Source organism: Orycteropus afer, unplaced genomic scaffold (assembly GCF_000298275.1).
Source record: "Orycteropus afer afer isolate SDZICR_OR568_19922 unplaced genomic scaffold, OryAfe1.0 scaffold00260, whole genome shotgun sequence".
NCBI lineage: Eukaryota > Metazoa > Chordata > Mammalia > Tubulidentata > Orycteropodidae > Orycteropus > Orycteropus afer.
The window spans coordinates 1,366,353-1,374,349 of record NW_006921847.1 but is presented as its reverse complement, the minus strand read 5'-3'; positions in this window follow the sequence as shown (position 1 = coordinate 1,374,349).

Here is a 7,997-nt window from a genome sequence, read left to right as displayed (position 1 = left end):
GGGCGGGCACTACGGAGCCACCACCCGGCGGTCACCGGAGCCACACGAGCCGCGGCCGCGCGGCCGCAGTGGCCGCAGAGTGCCTGGTCGCCGCCCTCTCGGTCCGCGGTTCCCTGAGCCTACGCCTCCTCCAGGCGGGGTAGAAGGCACCGGCGGGGCTCCGAGCTGCCCAGGCGGGCGCGATCTGTTCCTCCCCTCGGGAAACTCCAATGTCCGCGTGCCCACTGCCAGTCTGCGGGTTGGGGTGAGGGCGCACCTCCTGTGACACGCTGCCGCGGTCTCACCCTCCCCAACACCTCTACCAAATGTCTCAAGACTAAATAATGTTGTTGCAAGTAATATGACCTTTGCTGAACACAAGAATGCCGAACTTTGCGGTTTCTCATGAGTCTTACCTTCCGAGGGTGAAGGGAGGATGAAAATAGCGGGTCCTTGGAAACCTACTACTCTTCCTAAGAGCCCTCGAGGTTGTTGTCTAAGAGGTTAGGAAGCCAATCCACAGAAATGTTTTTAAACCTTTCCCTATAGTTTTTTTTTTTTTTTTTCTTTCTCTGACACACCCCCTTCACCCCAGCTTCCTAGGCACCAAACAGGTACAAAGAGCTGAATTATTTTGAAAGAAAGAGTATTGTCTACAGAAGGGCAGGAAGAAGAGCTGATATGGACTCTTTCCCTTTGCTTTATTCCCTGTATCTGAATCCTCAAAACCTGTCTCTTTCCTTTTCTATCACTCTGAAGTCTACTTTAGAGGCGTAGTCCTTCCAGCTCCGCCCTCATGCCCCCATCACGCCTAGCACCACCGTTTAGGTAGGACACTATGTCGTCTTCAACTCTTCTAATTTTGGCAGTGGCCTCTTGTTTGCTGTTGTTTTGGCTGAGGGGAGAGGGAACACTTCTGATCTTCTTCTCTAACTAGAGTGGGTTTCATGGGTGTGCTAATGTGCAGTTGCACAGGGTCCCACCCTTGGTAGAGCCTTGCTTGGTTTAATGCTCAGCAACAATGGTCTGCTGTCACTGTCTTGGTATTATTAACTTTGAACAAGAGGCCTTGCGTTTTCATTTTTCACAGGGTCTGACAAATTATCAAGCCAGCCTTGTCTCCACCTTCTTAGCCTTCCTAGTCCTTTCCTTTTGCTGACACACACCCCCAAGCAAGCCATTATGCATTTTTTTAGTTGGCTACATGCTATCTGTCTAACTCTACTTTATTTGATCTCTGGTTCTGGCCTAACACCTTGCAAGGTAGTTTCCTCTGGAGGGTTAGAATAGAGTTTTGTTGTTCTTCTTCTTAATATTATATTGTGTTTTAAATGAAAGTTTACATAGCAAATTAGTTTCCCATTTAAGAATTTCTAGGTAGGTTGTTCCATGATACTAGTTACAATTCTTAAAATGTGTCAGCATTCTTATTATTTCCATTTTGTTTGTTCTGATTCTATTGATCTAGCCCTGCCTTTCCTTGCCTTCTCATTTTTATTTTGTATAAATGTTGACAACTTGGTCTTATATAGTTGACTAAGGAACACATTAAACCACTGCATTGACTCAATTCTGACTCCTAACAACTATCAGACAGAGCAGAACTGCCTCATAGGGTTTCCAAGGCTATAAATCTTTATACAAGCAGACTGCCTCATCTTTCTCCCACAGAGCAGATGATGGGTTTGAACTGCCAGCCTTTTTGTTAGGAGCTGAATGCTTTAAAAGGAACACTTTACTCATGGGTAATATTGTGTATTTTATAGGCCAATCTATTATTTGTCTCACAGATGACCTCTAAGAGTAGCTTCAGTGCCAAATTCAAGGGGTGATAGTCTCTGCATTCCTCCAGGCTCTATGAGACCATTAGGTCTGGACTTTTTTTTAGGAATTTGAGTTTTCTATGCTTTTCTCCCATCCTATTCTGTCTCTGGTCAGAACTGGTTGGTAGTGGTAGCTGGGCACCATCTAGTTCTTCTGGTCTCAGGTTAGAAGAAACCATGGTTGTTGCAGGCTATTAATCTACTTTCCTCTTTTAGTCTTTGGTTTCCTTCATTTTTTTTTTCTCCAGATGAGTATAGACCAATAGCTGTATCCTAGATGGCTGCTCACAAGTTTTCAAAACCCCAGATGCTACTTACTGAACTACGATGTAGAGCATTAACTTTTTGAACTGTTATGCCAATTGACAAAGTTATCCCATGAGACTATGTTCCTAAGCCTTTTAACTCAGTAAACCAATCCTACAAGCTATTTGGCTTTGTGTAAAAAAAAACAAACAAAAAAAACCCCATATTTGTGCCTCCATGTGCTTTATAATATATATGGATATATGTTCAACACACACAAATGTGTGTGTGTGTGTGTGTGCATGTATATATATGCCTATAGATACACCTAAGAAGCTTTGGTGGCGTAGTGGGTAAGGCATTTGGCTGCTACCCAGAAGGTTGATGGTTCAAATCTACCAGCTGCTCCATGGGAGGAAGATGAGGCAATCTACTTCTATAAAGATTAATAGCCTTGGAAACTTGGGAAATGGGGGTTTCTTTGAGTCAGAATCAACTCTATGACAGTGGATTTGGTTAGTTGGTTGGTGGTTGGTTGTTTTGTGTTTTTTGGTTTTTTTTTTCCTTATGACTATATCTATACATGCATGTGCATACACTCACATATGCTTCCTATTAGACACATATATGTGTACATATCTAAATATGTAACCACACACATATTTTAGGTTTTACTACTGTTGTTGCAAAATTCTATGTGTTATAGCATTTACCAAGGAGTTTTGGTGGTGTAGGCTTTAAGGCATTTGGCTGTTAACCAAAAGGTCGGTGTTTTGAACCACCAGAAGAAAGATGGGGCAGTCTGTTTCCATAAAGATTTACAGCCTTGGAAACCCAACAGTGGTCACTATGAGTCAGAATTGATTCAGTGGTGGTAAGTCTGGTTTAGTTTAGATAGCATTTACCAAAGTCGAGTCACTTTTGCTTGGTACTTCTTACCAAACCAAACCAAACTCACTGTCGTGGAGTCGGATCTGACTCATAGTGACCCCTGCTTGGGTTTCCAAGGTGGTATCACTGTGGAAGTAGATTGCCAAACCTTCCTTCTGAGGAATGGCTGGTGGGTTTGAACCACCAGCCTCTTGGTTAGCAGAGCAGTCAAATGCCATAGACACTATGCTACCAGAGCTTAATGTCTTCATTTACCATGACCAAGGTATGTAGAATTCACCCATATTTAGTAATGCCAAAAATAAGTGTCTAGAAAGAGCTCTGGTGGTTTAGTGCCTAAGGCATCTGACTGCTAACCAGAAGGCTGGAGGTTCAAACCCACCAGCCATTCCTCTTAAGGAAGGTTGGGCAATCTACTTCCATAGACATACCTCCTTGGAAGCCCAAGGAGGGGTTGCTATGAGTCAGAACCATCTCGATGGCAGTGAGTTTGGGCTTTTTTTTTTTTTTGAAGTCACTATCTAGAAAGTGATTCTCCCATCCTACTGTCCCTGGTAACCATCAGAGGTTACTTTCTGTGTGATACCTTTTCTTAACTTTGTATAATAGTGGGGCCATACACACACCTACTCTTTACTTACTGAATGTTCTCATTATCCAAAATTTCACATTTATGGTAATAGTGCAAAAATCTCCTATCTGACTATTTTGCACATTAACAACATGTCTGGCAATAATGAAGCCAAGGTGCCAGGTGAGAGAACACTGACTGTGATGGTTAAGGTTATGTGTCAATTCAGCCAGGCCATGATTCTCAGTGGCTTGGCAGTTACATAATGATGCAGTTTGGTAGTTATGTGATGATGTAGTCATCCTTCATTTTGTGATATGATGTGGTCCTCCTGCATTATTGCATAACACCTATTTTCCCCTAACAACCTTGTCTTTGGAACCCAACCATGTCAATAAGTGAGGAATGGGTGTATTTGTCCTTTTATGATTGACTTATTTGACTCAACATAATGTCCTCCAGATTCATCCATGTTTTAAGATGTCTCATGGATTCATCATTATTCTTTATTGTTACATTGTATTCCATTGGATGTATGTACTATGATTCATTTATCCATGCATCCATTAATGGACACTTAGGTTGTTTCCATCTTATTGCTATCACGAATAATGCTACAATGATCATAGATGTGCATGTCACTGCTATTATATCTCTTAGTTATATACCTAGGAGTGGAATTGCTGGGCCATAAGGTATTTCTGTGTCTTGCTTTTTAAGGAAGTACCATATCATTTTCTATAGTGGTTGTACCATTTTATAAATAAGAGTTCCACCCCCTTGCCAGCATTTTTGTTTTGAACATTGACATTTTTGCAGAGGTGAGATGGTATCTTATTGTAGTTTTGATTTTCAAGTCTTTTGGCTAGTGACCATGAGCATCTTTTCATGTATTTATTGACCACCTGAATGTCCTCTTTGGTGAGGTATCTGTGCATGTCCTTTGCCTGTTTTTTGATTGGAATGTTTGTCTTTTGTGTTGAGTTGTTGCAGTTGCCAAATATTTTTCCCCCAGTCTACAGGTTCTCTTTTTTCTCTTTTGGTAAAGTCTTTTGATGAGGATAGGTATTTAATTTTTAGGAGGTCCTAGTTATCTAAATTATCTTCTGTTGTTTGTATATTTTTTATTTTGTTTTGATAGACTATTTATGCCAAATCTAGGCTCCCTAGTTTCTCATTATTTTCCAGGAATTTATAGTTTTAGCTTTAATAGTTAGGTGTTTGATATATTTTAAGTTTGTTTTTGTGCATGTTATGTGGAATGGATCCTGTTTCTACAAATGAATAACCAGTTTTGCCAGCACTATTTGTTAAAGGGACTGTTTCTTCCCCATTGAATGGACATCTATCCTTTGTCAAAGATCAGCTGCCTGTAGATGGATGGCTAGTAATGGAGCTCTAAAGCCCTCAACTACATTGTACTATGTTAACTGTTCTAGAAGACACTTAAATCTATTCTCTCTGGATTTGGTGATGTGAGAAGATATACATGTGTGCATTGGTCTTTTCCCTGCTTATTACCCCATCCACGTTCTTGTTGTTGTTGGAGCCAACATATTGATTCCAACTCATAGTGGCCCAACCATGGTAGAGTGTAATTTTCCTATGTACCACATTCAGCTAAATTCCGAGAACTGTGGAATTATCCATGATGTAATACCTTTCTGAATTCTCTAAGAAGTTGGTTTTTTTTTTAATGTCAAAAAAATCTACCTTGTTTCCTTCCAAGTTTGAAATTAAGCCAATATTCCACAATTCCTATTACCAGAAAGAAAAGAGCTTCAAGGTTTCACTACAAAAGTTTACTGGTCAGTTTTCAAGGGTCCAACAAAAGCTAATTTCACTTGAGATTTAGGAGATCTGAAGACATTTATAGTTTTTAGATGCCACAAATATTTATTGAGGATTTTTCCTGTGCCAGGCATTCTACCAGCACTGAGTGTGCAACAATGAAGACAAACAAGTCTCCTTGACCTTACAGAGATTTAATGGAAAAGACAGAAACAAAGTGTGTGTGGGGGGGAGAATAATAAATAACATTATTTCTGGTAATTAAAATTGAATGAATAAACTAATGCATCAGTAAAGAGAGTGAGTTGTGGGAGCTGTGACTACTTTGAACTAAGGTTTCACTAAGGAACTGCTATTTGAGCAGAAACATGGATGATAGAATGGGGCTGGCCTTAAAAAGATCTGGATGAATAAGATTCTAGACATAGGGAAGAGCTAGTGCAAAGACTTTCACAAAGGAGATTTGGCATTTTCAAGGCCCAGGAAGAAAGTAGCAGGAGCATAGTGAGCAAGGATAGCATGGGGTGGGATCAGGAGTTAGGAGAAACCAGATCACAAAGGGTCTTGAAGGCCATGGTAAGGAGTTTTAATTTACTCTAAGTGCTTTATGGAACCATTGAAAGATTCTGCACTAGAGAGTGATAAGACCTAATAAACAGTTTTTAAAATGTCAGACTCTGGCTGCTATGTAAAGGCAAAGACACCAAGTAGGAGACTATTGGCAGGCTAGAAATACACGTGGCTTGGATAACTATGGTCATTGTAGAAGTGCTCAGAAATGGACAGATGCAGGGTCTTTTTTCTAGCCAGAGCTGAAACGCTTTACCAATGAATAAAAGGTTTGTAGAGGGTGAGAATAAGCGTGTCAAGAAAAACTTCGAAGTTTCTAAGAAATTGGCCTGATAGTGGTGATTATAAGAGAGACAGAGATGACAAGGAGCAGATTTTGGGGAAAACATAAATTTTACCTTGACCATCTTGAGTTTGAGATGCTAGAAATTTAAGTAGAAATATTAACTAAAAAAAATAAAACTCACTGCCATCGAGTCAGATCCGACTCATAGTGACCCCTCCTTGGGTTTCCAAAGTGGTATCACTATGGAAGTAGATTGCCCAACCTTCCTTCCAAGGAGTGGCTGGTGGGTTTGAACCTCCAGACTTCTGGTCAGCAGTCACATGCCTTAGGCACTATGCCAGAACTCCTTGAAATTTTAAGCAGAGTTAGATATATATGATCAGAGTATAGGAGAAAGGGAGCCAGAAATATATTTGGAAATAGTCAACGTGCAGAAGGAGTTTCAAAGTGAGATTAGATGAAATAATTAGAAAGAGAGGGCGTAAACCAGTCATCAATTATATGAGATTTACAGTAATTTAGATATCTTGATTACTCAATAGTATGAAGGTTCTTGTAGCTTGTTGAAAATGATTAAGAAGGAAATGACGGCAAGAGAAGAAATTCTAAAGAAAACCTGGAGAGTCAAAATTACCTTTAATAGATTGATATTACTGAATATAAATGACTAAATAATGAAAAAAAAAAGAAGAAAATCTCAATGAACTGGAGGTCCCTATGATAAAAAGAAAATCTCTACACAGTGTTGGTTGTAGGCCCTTGGGAGCTGAGAGTTTGCCACCTGCTACCCACCTTTGCTGAATAAGAAGAAAATGAACAATAGATCTCACCAGAAAGAAAACTGATCTCCCATGGTTGATGCATACCCTCTTTCCTGGAAGTTTCATGTTTGGGAATTTACCTTAAGGAATTAATCAGAGTATTATTATGTAAGGAGATTCTCTGCAACTTTAGTTTTAAAAATGAAACATTGGAAATAACCTAAATTAGCGAGAATATTTTGCATCACAATTGCTATATTAAAAACTGTATGTTTTTTTCTAAATGTTAGTATGGTTTGACAATTTCTCTTAGTCTATACCTGTGATAGGAGCTCTAGTAGCAGAGTGCCTAAGGCACTTGACTGCTAGCCAGAAGGCTGGCAGTTCAAACCCACCAGCCACTCCTCGGAAGGAAGGTTGGGCACTCTCCTTCCATAGTAATACCACCTCAGAAACCCAAGGAGGGGTTGCTATGAGTTGGGTCCAACTCGACAGCACGTAGCAACAATAGCATACCTGTGATATTACTTTTATATATCATGATTCCTGTGTATTCTGCCTGGCGAGGTCTACATGTATAGTCACCATTTTTCTTACTGAAAAAAATGTGTTTGCAGTGAGTATGATGTTAGTCTTTCGAAAGTCTGTTGTATCTGTGTATACATATTTGTGTGTGATATAAGAATGTCCATATATATAATAGAGCTAATGGGGCAAAGTTATGATAACTTCTTAGTCAAGCCAACCACCCTATGGGAGCAAGTTGTTGGCTCCATGGGCTCAGGACCATGGGCACTGGGGACATCAAGGTCAACTGGCATAACATATGACACAACAGCATTGTTCTATATCCTACTTTGGTGAGTAGCAACTGGGGTCTTAAAAGCTTGCAAGTGGCCATCTAAGATGCAGCAATTGGTCTCTCCTTGTCCAAAGCAAAGAAAAATGAAGAAACCAAAGATGTATGGAAGCAATTAGTCCAAGGGACTAGTGGACCATGTGAACCTCAGCACACATGACTGTAGGAGCAGAACTAGATACTGCCTGGCTACCACTGTCAGCCACTCAGAAAGGGAGCA